Source organism: Arachis hypogaea, unplaced genomic scaffold, assembly GCF_003086295.3.
Source record: "Arachis hypogaea cultivar Tifrunner unplaced genomic scaffold, arahy.Tifrunner.gnm2.J5K5 arahy.Tifrunner.gnm2.scaffold_231, whole genome shotgun sequence".
Classification (NCBI taxonomy): Eukaryota; Viridiplantae; Streptophyta; class Magnoliopsida; order Fabales; family Fabaceae; genus Arachis; species Arachis hypogaea.
The window spans coordinates 2,608-21,830 of NW_027255579.1; the positions used below are offsets into that span (position 1 = coordinate 2,608).

The window sequence follows — 19,223 nt, forward strand, 5'->3', positions numbered from 1 at the left end:
TGTGTTTTGGACCAACCGGCGAGCTGGGACCGGTATATGCCATTAGTAGAGTTTGCTTATAATAATAGCTATCATGCGAGCATCGGAATGGCTCCATATGAGGCTCTGTATGGCAGGAAATGTCAATCTCCATTGTGTTGGTATGAAACTGGAGAAAGGAGTTTATTAGGGCCTGAGATGATAGCCGAAACGACTGAGCAGATAAAGAAGATTCGTAGTCGAATGCTTATAGCCCAAAGCCGCCAAAAGAGCTATGCTGACCAGAGGCGAAAGCCTTTGGAGTTCGAAGAAGGAGAACATGTCTTTTGAAAGTTACACCAACCACTGGAGTGGGAAGAGCTATTAAGACCAAGAAACTGAATCCCCGTTATATTGGACCGTTTGAGATTCTGAAAAGAATTGGACCAGTGGCTTATAGAATTGCCTTACCGCCATACCTTTCGAATTTGCACGATGTGTTCCATGTGTCCAGCTTCGGAGTATAATCCTGACGCAAGTCATGTTCTAGAACCAGAACCAATCCAAGTGAGAGAAGATCTAACACTCCCAGTAATTCCGGTGAGGATTGATGACACCAGTGTTAAACGATTACGAGGAAGGGAAGTATCATTGGTAAAAGTAGCTTGGAGACGAGCTGGTATCGAGGAACATACCTGGGAACTCGAATCAGATATGCGAAAGGACTATCCACATCTCTTTTCAGGTAACTATATTTGAATTTTGAGGGCAAAATTCTTTATTAGGTGGGTAGAATGTAAACCCCGGTTAAATTAGTAGATAATTAGTTAATAAATTATTTTTTAATAAGGAGGATTAGAAATGCGAATATTATATCAAAATAGGGTAGAGCTCATCGAAATGAGAATTTTGACACTAATTTTGAAGAAAACGGTCCAAGAATGGACCGAAAGGACCGAACCGGTTGAACCGGACCCGAACCGGGCTGTCGGTTCAACCGGACCAGCCCATTAAAAAGAGCCACGGGCTCATTTTCTCTTCATTTCCCTCAGCGACGCAGCAAGCCTCCCAGGGAAGAGAAGAAGAGAAATTCGTTTACGTGAAATTCAATTTCCCGTAACTCCTCCGTTCGAGCTCCGATCGCCGCACCGTTTGCGGCCACGCGTTCACCGCGTCGAGCTCTACATTTCTACCGGAACAATTTCATAGGTAACTTGCTATTTTACTCTCAGCTTCATTTTCCCCCAATTTTCGAATTTTAAGTGGGAATATTGAATTTCTTTGATTTCTGATGTTTTAGGATCCAATTAGCTTGAGAGAAATGTTCACTCTTGCTTATGTGAAGCTTGGGTAAGGTGAGGATATGATAATTCTATTTTAATTTCATTAAATTTGAGCTTTGAGTATTAAATTGGGTATATATGTATTATGAATGTGTATTAGGTTGAAAATAAATAATTGGAGCTTGAAATTGTGAATACTGGAACTTGGAGGAAGCGGATTAGTTGAGTTTTGAGGGGCTGTTTTGGTTTTGAATAAATAGCTTGGTCGTTACGTGGAAATCGGCTAAGGTATGGTTTAGGTTTCTTGCATTTAATATATAATGTTCTGTGAAAACTTAGGCTAGATGACCATTGGATAAGTTGGAATGCAGGTGTATGTTTAATGTTTAGTAATTTATCGATGAATATATTTGGTTGAAGTTTATTGGATAATTAGTTTTTAATTTTGGATGGTGAATGTTGTTATGTTAATTTGGAGAGAATTATGGTTGAATGTTATTGTTGATTAACTAATGATTTGGTGAATTATTGATTTGAGGTATAACTATTGTGGAGGTTGTTGTGATAATGAGGTATTTTGTGTTAAAAGCCTAGATTTGTGAACTATGATCCTTAGTTGAATTTTGGTTGTTGGATTTGAATATTGTATGAGTTTAATTGTTGATTTGAAGTAGATTTATTGTGATGATTGTTATGATGATGAGGAAGGGTATGTTGAATTGAAAGAAAGCAGGTTTGGACCCGAAAAGGGTGGCAAAGTCCGAGTTTTAGAGGAGATGCTGCCGAAATTTTATAAAAAATTAGAGATTTATTTAGATGATTATTTAAAAGAGATTTAGATTTAAGGGTTATATGGTTTGATTTTGAGTTATTAAGATAGTGAGTATGTTTTAAGTTTGAAGTTTGATTCTTAGAAAAGAATGAATTATGCTTTGAATTGAAACTATTGATGGATGGAATGGGAGGTGATATAATGAAGGATAAGGATTGAATATGTTTAATGTATGATGATGAATGAGATGCAATTGGGAATGATGTGGATGTTGATGAATTATAATGAATTATTTATATGGCTTATGAATTTGAATAATCTGAGATACGAGATTCCCTGGATTAAGTGCCGTGGCTTGCCACCACGTGTACCAGGTTGAAAACTCGATACTCTGTTGACCCTACGACGTAAGTGTGACCGGGCACTATATAAATTCCCGGGAATGTTACCCCCATTGAGCAATATTGATTATTTGAGAAAAATCTATGCATAGACTCTTGGGGATGCACGTCGGGGGACAGTCTAAGGACAATTCAGACTTGTCGGGTTGGCTGGATAACCGACAGATGAGCCTCATCAGCCATAGGACAGGCATGCATCATATGCATATTACTTGAATTACTTGTTTGTGCTCTAATTGGGTGTGCCTATCTGTATTTGCCATGCTAAATGTGTATTTGTTACCTGCAGTAGTTGTAACTTTCTTGTGTTTGCCTTTATCTATTTATTTGTCTGTGAAAATGCATGATGGAATTGGAGGTATGGAGGAATGGCAGTATAGGACTTAGATTTAAGGTTAAGTTAAGTTAGGATTAAATATTTCTAGGAAACCACCTTTTATGGCTTCTGTTTAATACTTTAAGCTCTACAATCTGAGTGTCGGCGTTCTAGGATTGCCTCTGGCATTCCCAGGACCTTATATATTATGCGTGTGGCACCTTTACCATACTGAGAACCTCCGGTTCTCATTCCATACTATGTTGTTAATTTTCAGATGCAGGTCGAGAGGCATCTCGTTAGGCGTCTGGACTCTTGAAGCGGAGTGGTTACTGGGATATTTTGTTATGCTATGATGTATATATATGTACTTAGTTTTCTCTCCGCATGACTTATTCTTTTTGATCCTCTTAGAGGTTTATGGAGAGGCAGGATTGTGTATATGTACTTTTGGGTTTTGGATATGTATGTATATATATGTGTAAATATTCTCCGGCCAGTCTTGACTTCGCAGGCTGAGTTAGGAGCTTGATATTTTGTATCTTTGGCACTCTATCCTACTTCTGTTATCTTATGTTTGACAGTTACAGTTTTCTTAGCATGCAAGTTAACTCGTTCCTTGAGCGTTGCGCTTTTATCTCGCGATTTTTATTTTCCCTATCCTTCAAGGCTCCTAGCATATTATAACTCTTCTGCTATTATATGTACTTATTTTATTTTAGAGGTCGTAATACCACATCACCTTTGTTTTACGACTTAAGCGTAAAGCTTTGTGTGGTAGGGTGTTACATAGACCAACTTGATTAAATTTGGTTACTAAAAATAACGAGTATCTTTTGCCACAAGGATTTTTCTCTATTTTGTCAATTCATATATTATTTATATCAGATGATATTATGTCTCTTGTATGGGAAAATATATAGCTTGTCCTTCAAAATTGATACCTCTGGAAAAATTTGCTTTATAAGACTAATGACTAGGCTCATTAGTTATGGAAATTTGCTTATCTATTTAGAGCGAGGATCCCAACAAATACAGGACTTGAATTGGTAGTTTCAATGTTTCGCCTTGAAGAAAGCTATTGGAATTTTCCACTTTAGAATGGATTTGAATCTTAACAAAGTGGAGGGTGCATTCGGTTATCAATTGAGGGTATATGATTGTGTAGGTAGAATGGTGGATTGTCCAATATCATTCTAAATCCAATTTTAATGTGGAATAGTAGAGAATTGGAGTGGATGTCTAGATCCTTTCCTCCATTCAAAATTTTCATCAAATTTGGGTCTTGCCATCTTTATACACCCAAACAGAACTTTTGAAAAATGAATGTAATGGTGGCATTTTGTCCTTATTGAATATAAGTTAGTTTGGTAAATGAGAAAGTGATTTCTACTAGATTGAAGAAATCATACCGCCTATTTATTTTTATTTTATCCTCATTGGTTATTTAATTTTGATAAGAAACACCTTGGATGTTGTCATATTTTTTGAACCTTTCATCTTGTTATAGTTGCTGATGTTGTGTTGTTGTTGGTGTTGTGTTTTGTTTTTTTAATTTATCTTCTTGTAATGTCCCTGTTTGCTGGTATTCTTCTGTTACACACAATGCCCCTTTCACTTTCACTTTCATATGGAAGAGGATGCTTTTTCTTTAGATTTGGTGTATAATCTCCTAAGAGTATTTACTTAATCTGAATTATTTCTATTTTATTTAATTGTGCTGCTTACTTTCTAAACTAATTTTCACTTTGCTCGTTTCCTTCGAAAGAAGTGAAATAGAAGTCATTAAGTAGAGAAGGCCTTAACAAATTATATGATATTAATTATGTATATCTATTGAATGATTATGAAGCAAATAAAAATGGGTAGTAGCCAGCCAGAAATAAAAAGAAGCTGAATGCTTTTTCTTGTGCATGCCCTCATGATTCCTGAACATTAGATTAAAATGCATCCAACTCAGTGTTGTCTTCTTTTATACGCCTTATTTGAATTAATTTCTAATATTTATTATCTATATTGTTTCTATAAACATACGTGCCTGACATAGTTCTGGTCAGGTGCAAGTATTACTACCACATGTTTCATTTTATCTTTGGTGAGAATGTCATTTTTACTTTGTACAGACCATGACAAATGAAATTCTAAAGTGATGAAATCACTGATGCTCATTTTAAAAAAAATTAATCTAAATATATGTTGTTCTGCTTAGGTCTTTAAGATACAAAGAAGCTAGTCAACCAAATGGGGGACATAAAAGTAAATACAATTGGATGGATTGTATTAAAATCTTTTAGTTCTTTAAAGGTGTTGCTGTATTTTATGTAAATTAGTGGTAATTTTTCTAGTCTACATATCTGTGAAATGTTAATTGTGTGTTGATGTGTTTGTTTTTTTATAAATTGTAGGTGTATGTTAATTTTTGGGAGATGGCGCCATCGGATAGCGATTTTTTTGGAACAGACTCTGATGAAGAGTTCCAAGAGGAGACGATCTAGATTTTTTAGACGACGATTCAGAGACTGATGAAGATAGACCTCAAGATAAGAGAATAGCAGAGCTGTCACGAGAAGATATCATGCAACTTCAGTTTACAGATGAGGAAGCTGTTTATCGATTCTACAAGACTTATGCAATGATGCACGGTTTCGCTGTGAGGTTGGATGAAGTCAGACGCGATAGCGATGGTTGCGTAATTATGCGCCAAATTGTTTGCAATCGGGCGGGCTCAAGAAAGGAAGAGGTTGAAAAGGACGAAAGAATCCTGGACCACCAACCCTAACTCGAAGTTGTTGCCGGGCGAGAATTCGTGCAAGACTAGATAGAAAAATTCATAAATGGAAGGTTGTTTCATTCTACGAAGAGCACTTTCATGGATTAGTTGATCCACTTGACGTTAGCATGATGCCTGAGTATCGCACATTCAGTGTCTCGGATAAAGCTCAGGCGAAGAATTTGCACGACATAGGAATCAGGACCTGTCACATCTTGGGATACTTGGCTGCTCAAAAAGGTGGATATGCAAACTTGTCATCAACCAAAAAGATATGTACAACCTCATTACTCAACATAGGAAGGAAAAAGTGAAGGGTGGTGATGCAAATGCTGCAATAAGCTACCTGAGAGGTAAAGCTAGGAATGATTCTTATTTCTTTGGCAAGTACACATTAAGTAATGAGAATCAATTGGAAAATTTGTTTTGGGCTGATGGGACTAGCCCTATTGATTATGAATGCTTTGGGGATGTCTTGACATTTGATTCGACTTACAATAGGAACGTCTACAATAAACCACTTGTGATATTTTCTGGTAGCAATCATCATGGGCAGACCGTCATATTTGGATGTGGTCTTATTGTTAATGAGGATATTGGTTCATACAAGTGGCTCTTGGAAACTCTTTTGGAAGCAATGGGGAATAAACACCCTATGGCAGTTGTCACCGACGGAGATCTTTCAATGAGAGAAGCCATTAAATAGGCCTTTCCTTATGCAACACATCGACTATGTGCATGGCACTTACATAGGAATGCATGCGAGAAGGTTAAGAACAATGGATTTTTAAATGACTTCAAGAAATTGATTTATGCTAATGTGAGTGTTGAAGAGTTTCAGGTCATGTGGGGAGACATGGTGACGAGGTATAACTTATCAAGCAACTCTTGTGTCGACCAAACCTATGAGTTGAGGAATTTATGGGCTCTTGCATATTTGAGGGATCAATTTTTTGGGTGAATTAGGACAACATCCCAGTGTGAAGGGATTAACTCTCTGATAAAAGCATATGTAAGAAAGAAAGATACCCTTCTTGAATTCATCAATAACATGGAGACCGTTGTTAGCCATTATAGGAACAATGAAAGAGTTGCAGAGTTCAATAGTAAATATACCGATCCAGTACTTGTGACTTCTTTGACGACACTTGAAGATTTTGATGCAAAGACTTTCACTCGTAACATGTTCCGGAAGGTCAGGAAGGAAATTGAGGGTGCTTGTGCTATGAATACAGAGTTGGTAATTTAGGATGGTGGAAAACTATACTTCAAGTGTAACAGTTTTGGAGTGCCAGAGATTGATCATGTGGTTGAGTTTGACAGAGTTGGGGGGATGCTTCGTTGTGAGTGTCTGTGGTTTGAAAATAGAGGGATTCCCTACATGCACATATTCACATGCCTAAAGCACCAACACGTTGAAGTTATTCCAGAACGCTTAGTGTGCAAGCGTTGGACGAAGAATGCCAAGAGCGATTTCAGGAAGTCAAACGTCGATGATCCAAGTGATTCTGATAAGGTACTAAAGTGTCGTTTGGGTGTGTTGGGTGCTGAGTGTTCTAGGTTGATGGATGTTGCAAGTAAGAACTCAAGTGATTTTGTCGAAGCAATGAATGATGTTGTCAACACAATTACAAAACTCCAAAAGCAAGGTAAAAATCCACGCAACGGTAATTTAGACGATGACTACGTTGTTGACCCATTGGTGGTGAAGAGTAAGGGAGCTCCCAAGAAAAACTCAAAATTTAAGCAACGTAGAAGGTGTTCAAACTGCGGTGTGGCAGGGCACTACAACAAAAGTTGTCCTAATGTTCTTGGTAGAATCCCAAAGGAGTCGATAGACGATGATACAGAAAAGAATATCAGCAGCCATCTTGACATGCTCACTAAGGTATCTCATACTATAACTATGTTTAGAATTTCGTTGTATGGTGATTCGGCATATTGTGTTTTGGATTTATAAACTATGTTATTTTTATGCTTTTGTAATGGAAGATGACGTTTGGTTTGTGATCAGCGCAAAAGACATGACAGTATGAAAAATCAGCAGAAGATGGAAAAAGATAGGAACATTGGTGGTGGAACAACACTAACCTCAACAGCTAAATCGGCTTTTACTGATCAAGTGAAAACATCAAGTCCTGGTCCCGATATCCCGGTTTGTGCATCTACAAGTAACGAAGAGTCTGGGATGAGTTCCAGAACAACTGAATCTCCTGTTGTGGCCCCTGAAACTGGAATGGCAGATTGAAGAAGATTCAGATTTTAGGATGATTGGTAATTTTGTACCATTTACTAATTACCTTTGTTTTGTATAGTTTGCATTCATTGATTGATTTGACATTTATTGAACTAGGAAGATTATGTCATTTTACTCATTTGCTATTAAATTTTTAAAATTTCTTTTCTTTTTATGTTATCACCTTTTTCATTTACTAAAATAGGACAACAGAAGACATAGAATAAAAATACGATGTTTAAAATGTTACTGGAAAAATTATCGCGTACACTACCAAAAAAACAGAGTTTAGCCACCAAATTTTAACTACGAACGCTAAATCGTGTCTTCTATTTATCACCAAATTAGCTCATATTGACGTGCCATAATCAACCTGTCTTTAATAGATTTATTAAGCTATAATATTATTTCTTAAAAATATTCTAACATTAACACAAATTTTTAAAATTAAATCTAAAAATATAAAAAATTAAATTTAAATAAAATTAAAAATTATAAAGATAATTCAAATATTCTAATACTTGAGCTACTTAAAAAGATAAAATTTATTTAGCTAAAATTATATAATTTGAATAAATAATAAAAAGTTCAGTAATTTTTAAGTAAAAAAATTTTAATAAATCTTTTAATAAAAATAAATTATTTTATCATTTGTTAGATTTTAAAATGACAATAATTTAGTTAAAAAAATAGTCTTTATTTATATGATTTAGTACTCACTACATATCTTTGTGAGTACTGTACTCTTAATATATACATAATACATAATTATCTTTTTAAAAATTATTTTGTGAAATTATAAATTAAATTATTATTTATACAATTATTCAATTGGTATATATTATTAATTAATTATCTATTAACTATTTTAAGTCATAAGAAAATTAATACTAATTAATTTATGAGTAATTACTCAACTTTTACTTCTTGTATTTATCCGATATAATCAGTGACCCAATATTAAAAAACAACGCATAACAAATTCAGACATACATTATATCCAACAAACTAGCCAAATACACCCATTTTAAAACAATCTACTTTCATTCTCACAATTAGTCATGAAAATTACATTGATCAAAAGATTGATGAAAAAATAAAACTAATTTAATAAAGAACAAGAATAAAACAGATAATAGAACATGAAAGAAGCAAGCCCTCTTAATATTTTAATTTGTACTTTGTATATCCATCCCATGAACCAGCTAGCACGTTTTGAGATTATCTCTCACCCTACAATCATTGAAATAAAGTACTAAACACGGTTTCAAGTTTTAACTCCTTGAAGCTAAACAAAGATGCTGCATATCATCACAGACAAATTCAATGGATGGCTCTCTGCAAATTCAATAGATGGCTCTCATGGCTTCCGATTCTATGGCCCCAAGTACCAAACATCAGACAACAACTCAAGATATCATTAATTGCAGCAGATGCTTAGTGAATGATTACTTGGAAATGCATGAAAACTAGAAATTCTAAAACAAAAATACAAAAAAATTGAAAGATCAGAATGATTAATCCCTCAGGTATATGTTGTTACTTGTGACTATTCCAAAATGCATCTATAAAATTTTATTGTACTTGATGGCTATTGGGCAAAATGTGATCCAAGTTTGAATGCACCCTAGGAATTATTAAAATTAATAATCTTCCATTAAAGCTTTCGGCATACAGGAATTAGAATGCAAGTCAATGGAATTAGAATATAAGAGTTTGTACTAGTATTATGACTATTATGTGCGTTTTGATGCACAATTTTATAGCTTTGTAAAAGAGGAACATTATCAACATCTTGTAAAAGCTAATTGATATTATTACAGCTCTAATTATACTGCAAAATGCAAACAAAAAAATTTAAAGCAAATAAACAAGTAAGCAAACTAACCTAATCAACTATGAGTTTGATGAATAAAATAATGATAAAACATATGAACTCGTTGCATAAAGTCGTTGAGGGTACAAATTGATCCACTTATGTCCATCATAACAAGTATGAGTACGTCATGGAGCAAATTATTGATTCTTTTTTAGTTCGGTGTAAGAGTCTACTCAATTTCAGCTATTTTGATTTGAGGTACAATTCACTGTGAGATAAATCTCTTCGAAATCTGTTTTTCTTTATTATATTTTTCCATCACTAAGACTCAAGAATGATTTAAACCAACAAAAAAAATGACACAAAGCAATTTCCTTATTCATATGCATTAATATATCTGTTATTCCATATCAAAATTAAACAAGTGGTACCTTCCAATGTGCAGAGTATCACCAATGAACACAACTTCTATGGCAGTCGCAATGACAATTGAGAGTGGCTAGAATGTTAGCTACATACACAACTCCTTTTAAGTGCAATGCCCAGACAGCAATGCTCATGGGCTTTTCGAATATTTCCTGTGAATATAATTTTATCATTCCACCAATAGATTAAATCCAGGCATAGTTAAGTTAGAGTAAACTACCTATTTGATGCTTAAAAATTAAAACCTTCATAATTTAGCTCCAAAAGACATTATATTTTCATATGCTATCTGAATAAGAATTCAAGAAGCACAGAAAAAACTCTAGAAGAAACAATGCAAGATGGATTCCCGTTATTGGCTCAAAATTCTAAACCACTAATACTAGCTTCTTTATTTGGATTATATCTCAAAATTCAAAACTACTAATACAGTCAAAGAAACTCATTAAGTCCTTAACTTATACACTATTAAAGGCGTTAAAATTAAAAATAAAAAAATAAGGCCAAAAGCTAATAAGGAAAATTAAGGCATATAAAGCACGTTCCATAAAAAAACTATATACTAGTACTACTCTTTGATCATATGCCAACTGCAATAAATATATATAAAATTAGGTGCACAATGTGTTCCTTTATTGTAGATTGTCATAGAATTTCAATATTAGACACTTAAGGTAATTCTTCACAATTACCTTGCCTGAAAGATATCAGATTTGGAATCATAGGTAAACAAGACATGCAAATTGTAGAGCCCTGCAAGAGAATAATGCATAACATTAGACCATACCTTTTATCATTGGACAAAAACTATATACATAACCTGATTATTGGGATGAACAACTCTTCTCTAATTCATGAACAACATAACTCTGTTCTAGTTCAATATCCCAAATCTTGGTATTTTATTAGTTGAATGGTAAAAAATACACATCAAAACATGGTTAAAAAACTAGAATAATCTAATTAAGATAGCATATACCAAAGAAAACAGCGATTATTTACCTTGATTGATAAAGGAAAAAGCCGTCAACAATGAACAACCATAGTGAATAGCGAACAATGAACAACGAAGCAGCAAACACTAACGAGTAGCGAACAACGGAGCAACGAACATCAACCTAAAGCGAAGAATAGCAGTGATACAAATAGAGAAGAATCTTAGCGATGCGAACTGGAAGCAAATGTTAATAACAACAGCAATTGAAGGAAGAGAATACCAAACCCACTAACCTGAAGAGCAGTTGGAGAAGAGGGCCACCATGAACAGCGATGAGCCTCGGGGGAGTAGAAGTCGTGGCCAATTTGCAGGAAAGGCTGAGGAGAGGGTCACAAAATTTGGTGGGTGCTTTTGGTTTCACGGGTTTGGGGATTTGGGGGTTTGGTTTGGCGGGTTTGTGCGTGAGAGAATAATTTAAGTTTCATAAATTTTAATTTTTGGGGTTTCTAGAACCCCTACTATTTAGAACAAAAACCGTTATCAATTAAATTACGAAGGGCGTAAATAGTTTTTGGGTTAATGTGCGGGAGTTTTTTAAAACTTTTGCTATATAACTTTGCAAATTTGTAATTTTTTTTAGTGTAACCCTTCGTTCAAGAGTGAGGTTGCAACGTTTCATCTTTTTATTTTACATTTTTAGTAAAATAAATGGAAACAACATAATACTACCGAAATAAATGACAGGATTAGAAACAAATAAATGAAAACGGCTTTAATATAAAGTCTTAATAAAATAAAATAACAAACACTATCAATGTATGAAATTCAAAATATCTTAAACTTAGACAAATTAATAAAACTCATATCGTGAACATAATAAATGGCTGCATTTCAATTTATTTTGGTGACCAATTTCTTTGCGGCATCAATGGTGTTTCCTTTGGCATTATTGTATTTGCTCAGCACTAAATCTAAGGCCAATCGCATTCGTGCATAATCGTCCAATGTCAGCAATTATAATGTTATACTCACTAGTATGATAAAGGAATTCCTGGCCTCAGCATATAGCTGCCATCTAGCAACCCACATCCCAGAATCAAACCTGAGGCATACGTATTAAAATATTAGCTTCACCTTCCTTAGATAGTTATTTGAATTTGCTTAAATTCATATAGTAACTTGTCTTACGCATTTTCTTGTTGTGGAAGATTTTGTGGATAGTAGATCCGAAATTCACCGAGTTGATATGAAACTTCATCCAAATCTGACTTACCCTCTATTCTCTCATCGAGCAATTGTTCATGAATCATTCAGTCAATGAAATTTGCCTACATTGACAGGAAATATAATTGTAAGTAATTGTTGCTGAAAATTAAATGAGTTATGGTCAACAAATTTAATTTAGAAGCATGAATAACTCACTAGTTGTCGAATCTGTCGCTCTCTATGGTTTTCCTTGATCTTTGTTGCATCGGATCTACACATATCAACTTTCTCTTCTTCACGTCAACACATAATAAGTACCAATGTTTAAAGTTGTCCTTAATTGGTACATAAATCTAAAAATCACAAAAACTCAAGATTATAAAAACATATCATGGCAAATGATAGTAAATGGGTAGGTTTCAAATCAAATACATTAGCTACCTTTGATAAGCTACTAACATCAAATAAGTATGTTGAATGGTCCATTACCACAGCTGTTGGTGGGTAGACAAACGAAAGTGCTTGTTCCTAACAAGTTTTACAATCAAAGAAAATTACGATTCAATTTGGTTGTTTTATTAAAGCATATAGTAAACTTTGACTTCATATGACTTACAGAGACCCTAGGCAGAAGAAACCATATCTTTGGACCTCCGGAACGAATTTTTTTCTCATGAGTCATTGTGCATGCAACCATTGTTAATATCTAGCAAGATTAAAGATAACAAATAAAATTAGTATCAGAGGTTTGAAAAATAAAAAATTTAAAGTGAAATTTAGAGTTTACATTAGCATCTATATGTCGCATAGGCTTAAGTGCATCGAATGATCTTCTACAACCATCTACACCTTCGTGTACAAGTATTTCCTCGCTGTTGCAAAAATAAATAAATAAATAATCTTACCACATGAAATAAAATGTCTAACAACTTTTATCTATATGTATATTAACAAGATATTTACTCGGGGGAGGCATTAGCATTATATAAATATATAGCTACCATTGCTTCTTATTCATTGACGAGCATATCTTTGGGGATTTCAAACGTCCACTGAAATATAAATAATTATGAAATCATAGTCAAATTATTCATACTGAACATAATCCTAATAAAATAATTTTTACTTACTGGTATTGTCAATGAACACAACCTTTCAACTTCACATTTGACGACATCCAACTCATACAGTTGTCGATCATGATTAGTTACCTGCATATTAAATGTATACATTACAAATATTTATTTTGATCATTTTTAGTTTTATTAAACACAGTTTTTTATTGTTCATATGTTACTATATTCACTTACTATTAACCATGAAATTCGGAATTGCAAACTTTAAAAAATACTTAAAATAGAGATAACTAATTTTTGTTACTTACCCTATTGCCATTTGCTTCTTCACCTCCAGCAGTAGACATTACTTTGTTTGCAGGAGCAGTTAATGTTTGTGCCAAATTCTGAAACTATTGGTGTATCGTCCTTTGGACCTCTTGTTTCACCCTGAAAATTTTTGAATCAATGTATTCAGTTAAACACTGATACATAGGTTCTGAGAATAAATTTAAATGTTGATTGCTGACAAATAATTGTCGAAGGAGGCTTGCGTGTTCTCCTTGGAAAGAGTTTGGCTACACAAGTGCGAAATCAAAATATAGTTAACAGTTTCTTTTGTTTTAGACTGTCATATAGGTTTCTTCTTGTGAGAAAATACCAAAAAAAAATACCATAAGAAGAATCTATTTAATAATAATTTACTTTACATAGCCTTAAAATGTAAAAAATAAAACTAAAAACCGACTACTAAAAAAATAATTTTAAGACAATTGACTTTTACTATTGTGAAATTATATAGTTGTTAATTTTAAATATTTAGTCATGGTTAATTAATTAATTTATGCATAAAAATTATTAATACGGTACAAATTTTAACCAAGATGTAACTAGCAAGCTGTCCGGTCCAACCCGATTGATTGAAATGTTGCCGTTGATTAGTAAAAAGTGTTTCTTCAACAATGACTATTGGAATGAAACATCTTACGTTTTTAAAAGAATAAAGAGATAGTTTATAGATTTTTTGAACAACATATCACTCTTTTATACGTACTTGATATTTAAAAAAATTTAATTAATTAATTAGATTAATATAATATTACAAATATTATTACATTTAAAAACTTAAGGTATTAATTAATTAATTAATGTTATACTAATATAAATTGATGTATTTTGATCAAAATCAAATGTTATGATAAAATACTACATAGTATAATCCGTTATAAATTTTTTTCCATAAAATAAAGTTTTTTGATAAACGAGCCATAATAATTGTAATAAAATAGAAAATAATAATTACAATATGATATAAATTAAAAATATTCTAATGTACTCAAACATATAATTACTTATTTAACATGGCTTAAATTGTAACATAGTTACTGAGATTATCATATTCTAATTTTTGATTGACCGTAAAAAACTTGAAAGATATATATATAAAAATTATTGTTACTGGAATTTAAAAGTAAGGAATAATTGGTGAATAATTTTTTAATGTAAAATAACTAATATACAAAGTAAATTAAATTAGGAAGTCATAGTTGTTGTTAGAAAAGATTGACTATAAAATAAAATTTAGGAAAAATTGTTTACGTAATATAAGTGATCAATATACATAGGCTTTTTCATATAAATAACTATTATAAATATATTATTTCCAAAATACGCATGAAGAGAAATAGTTCCAAAAATGCGCAAGAGCACTTCAGGCGGGGCGCATGCGAATTGGATTTACACTCTAATTCAGATGTGGTGGCTACGAAATAGGATTGACATTAGCAGCAGTTATTTCTGGCACGGCGCCCACGAAATGAATGTGGAGACCATTTTGTGGCTGACGCTAGTGAAATTGCCAACTCTGGTGGGGCATCCACGAATTGGAATCCAAGTAAAAGTTAAAGGTTTCTTTTCGCCTAAGCCAACCCTAATGACTATTATCAAATACTTTCACTTCATATTTCACATTTTTAATTTTAATATTGAATTAACAATGGTATTTTTTAATTGTAAATTATTCTAGTATTTTTTTAAAATATGGGATGATTTAATTTAGGAAGTAGAAATCGGATCGTCCGATTTTTAATCCAAATAGAAATCGGACCGTCCGATTGTAGGTACAAAAATCGACTGTCCAATTTGTGTACTTGAATCCCGATTTGGTTTAAAAATTAAAAAATTTGGAGTACACAGCTCAGAATTGTAGATATATGTGTACTCCATTTTTTTATTTTTAAACACATATCGGAGACTTTGATTTGTATACCCAAATTTTTATAATTTTTAAACACAAATAAAAAAACAATTTCAAAATTTAAATTAATGAAAACAAAATAAATATTTTCATTCAATAATGCAGTGCAATTATTTGACTCTTCCTTTTCTTTTGCAAGGCTAAATAGTTAAACTTTATACTAAATTTTGTAAATAAATAAATAAATTAACAGTATGTTTATATTATTAATTAGCCAATAAAGTTTGAGAAAATGTGCAAAATTATAGTACATGACTATTTACTATAAGACTGCTACTGAGCTAAGTTTGTTTACCGGTATAAAAGATTAAAATAGGAATATAAAATTATAAAATTATATTTAGTAAATAAGATATAAACACATATATTATATTTAGAAATATTAAATTAATATATTATTATTTTTTTATAAAAAAAGACATAAAATATTAATAAAGAGCACAATTTAATTTTTATTTTTTATTATTTTATCAATTTTTTGTAATTATATTTCTTATCATTATATATATTTTTTAAAATTTTGTATGAAAAGATAATAAATAAACTTTTATAATTTAGTTTTTTATGTTTAATTTATTATCAAATAAAATATAAAAACCTAACACTAAATTTTATATCTTTATTCTTTGTGTTGCATTGTCTTTATAATCAAAGGTAGCTTTATATATTTTTGTTAGCATTTTTTTCCTCTCAAGTTCTATTAATTAATTGTATAAATAATTTTACATTATCGGTGATAAAGAAACAAATGAAAACTATAACTTTATTTTCATAATAAAAAAATTATATGTTAAAAAAATTAACTATTATATATTTTTATATATTATTTTATATATTTTGAATATGTATCCTCTATCTAATATTAGTGGTCAATTTAGTAATTATTTTTTACTGTTCGTATAACATAATTATCATGATAGTTAAATAGATGAGGATCTATTGAATAATTTTCAATGTGTAATTATTTAACCATTAAATCATATGACGATAATTAAGTTTATCCATTTTTTGTATATAATCTAATAATCTAACCATTAATGTGTGAAAATTTAACCATTAATGTATGATAATTTAACCATTAAATTTTCGAAGAACAATAGTATATAATTAATAATCTATTTTCTTGTATGCCCCATTGACTTGGACTCCAATTCGTGAATGTGTCACGGAGTTGGTAATCTTAAAACTGAATTATCAGGAATACCTTTAAATTGAGATTTACCTAGAAGATACATCACAAATAGTATCTTGCGCGGTGATGATTTCATTCTGCGTGGTTTTTTTTCTATCTCTTTTTTTTGCGTTGAATTTAATCTTCAAACAAAATAAAAATACGTGAATAATGTCAGATTGAGTTTTAAGTAAGCTAATAATCAGTTAAAATTTTATAAATAATTGCTAAGACGTAGACATAAAAAAAGGTATGGTATGGAACGAATAAATTTTAAAAAAATTAAACTAAAATAAAATTAGTCACCAAAAAAATTATTAAAAAAATTGACGTTACGAAACCTCTTTGAACTACTCCTAGTTGCACGACCAGTCATGGTGTCGCGTTATTCGTAACGTGAGTGCTGAAAAGGGGTGGATAACAAAAAATATAAAACAAATTAATGAAAAGGCTGAATAGTACTGACATTACTCTAACAGTTATTTATAACGTTTTCCATACTTGTTTGAAATTTAAAAAGTAATACTCTAAACAATACGAGGTTTAAGTTAGATTTTTTTTTAATTAATTCGACCACACATGCAAAATTTGTTAAATATTTTTTCGGTAGCCTTTAACAATATTCAAATTTAAGTTACTTTTTGTAGAAGGTGACAAACCGTTAAATTTTTTTTCAAAATTTCAAAACGACAAACCATTACTGAATGAACAGAATTAATTATTTTAAAATTTCAAAACGACAATTAAGTTATTATTCGATAAAAATAGAAATTGATATATTTAATTTTTAGCATGAGTATTTATTTTTTTGTTTTTTATTTATATTTTCTGTTGTTGGTAGAATAAATAAAGACCATCGGATCAGAACTAACTAATAGGAATTAGAAAAAATTGCAGCATATCGACATTTACTTAAGAAAATAAACAAAATTAAAAAAAATTCAACCCAATTCAAGGAACCTAGGAAAAAAAATAAGAAAGTAGGAGTTGGAGAGCACGGACGGCAGGCGAGATCGACGGACGGGCAATGGCAGTGGCTCGAAGAGATGAGGCCGCGGAGGCGCCGACAACGATAGATGGTGGTGGGAGAACCTTAATTTTTTGTTAAATGTAGAACTCTAAGTTTTCAATTTTCAATCTAAGCTTTTCAATTCTTCACGAATAGGGGGTATTGGGGGAAGGGGCAAGGGGGATGGGTTAGGGAGACACGTTTACGCGTTTGTTTCTTTTCCTGTTTTCTTTTTTTTTTTTGTTGAAACTCAAAACGACAGCGTTTTATAAGAACCGATCGATTCCTGATCCGGTCCAGCCGATAATAACCGGCCGGTTCAGCAGTTTTCAAATGCTATTTAATTTGGCGGTTTCACATGTTGGTATGGACTGTTTTATTCGCCGGTTCCCGTTGAAAATAAAATAATGTAAAGAAAATAAATCATAGCTTTCAAAAATAATCACCATACTTTTATCACGCTGCAATATTTGAAAAGATATTTTTAAATAAATTAAGAAAAATTCACTTAAATTTAAAAATTGAGTATATTTTTCAAATGTGGCAAATTATGTAGATTGAAAACAAATTGAATTTCATAACTTTAAATTTGATTTGTACAAAATTCAATATTTGAAATTATAATTTTTGAAAAATACTCAATCATTAGCCCTTATAAATTCAAGCACCTAGATCATAGATAGTCAAAAGTTTCTATAATTTAGTATCGTACGAGACAAATCTTAGTTAATTTTAACTTGAATTAACTATTATCACAAAAAATATCTTCGAGGGGGAGAGGTAGGAGGCCGAGCAAGGGAAGAGATAGATCTACCATCAATGTCACAAGCGAATCGACAGAGCCTTGTATAAACATCATGACAAGAATAGGACAAAGCAGAGGAAAGAACGCTGAAACAAATAATGGATACATCATCAAGGTAACCGATCCAATTTTATTGTACAACTAAATATGTCGTTATATTATGATCGGTCTATGTGAATAATAGATCTAAGCCCAATTTTGTGTTTTTCTTACATTAATTTAATTCTTAATTATTATCCGTACTAATTAATATAATAAAAAAAACTTTTTATTATTTATTAGTACATATCTTTAGTACAAGATTTTAAACATTTCTGAAATTTTGTAGAATGTTTTTAATTACAATTTTTAAAACATGAATCATTCTTTCTGTGTAAATAATTATTCTACAACATAACTCATGGAAAAATGTATTAGATTAATATTTTAGCGTATGTTTCGTGAAGAACGATGTAATCATTTTTTCACCTTCAAAAAGCTACACTATTCATATATGTTCCAATTTTATTACAATGAATATAGTAGACAAAAAACTGTTTATATGTTTATGCTTTCAATTTTATTTTTTTGATATTGTAATGCCTAAAATATATAAACTGTATTTTTTTAGTTAAAAAGAAAAAAATATCACATTTTTTGTGATAAATTTTTTATACGAATTAATTTTCATTAAATTTTATGTACTCTTTAGAATACGATATTAACATTTATTAATTATTTAGTATCTGTGATGCTTTAAATATATGTTCTAATTTGTGTGTTATGTGCAACTTTAAAATACAGCTTTCATGAAGTTTAAATA

General features: G+C 31.5%; 1 long non-coding RNA gene across 1 annotated transcript; it reads left to right on the top strand.

Moving 5' to 3' along the window:
- Positions 1–485: 485 nt before the first annotated feature.
- On the top strand, positions 486–3,283 carry LOC140183459 (uncharacterized). The gene is made up of 3 exons (XR_011879434.1): positions 486–703; positions 1,011–1,167; positions 3,008–3,283. It is a non-coding gene; the product is annotated as an uncharacterized lncRNA (long non-coding RNA).
- The last annotated feature ends 15,940 nt before the right edge of the window (positions 3,284–19,223 follow it).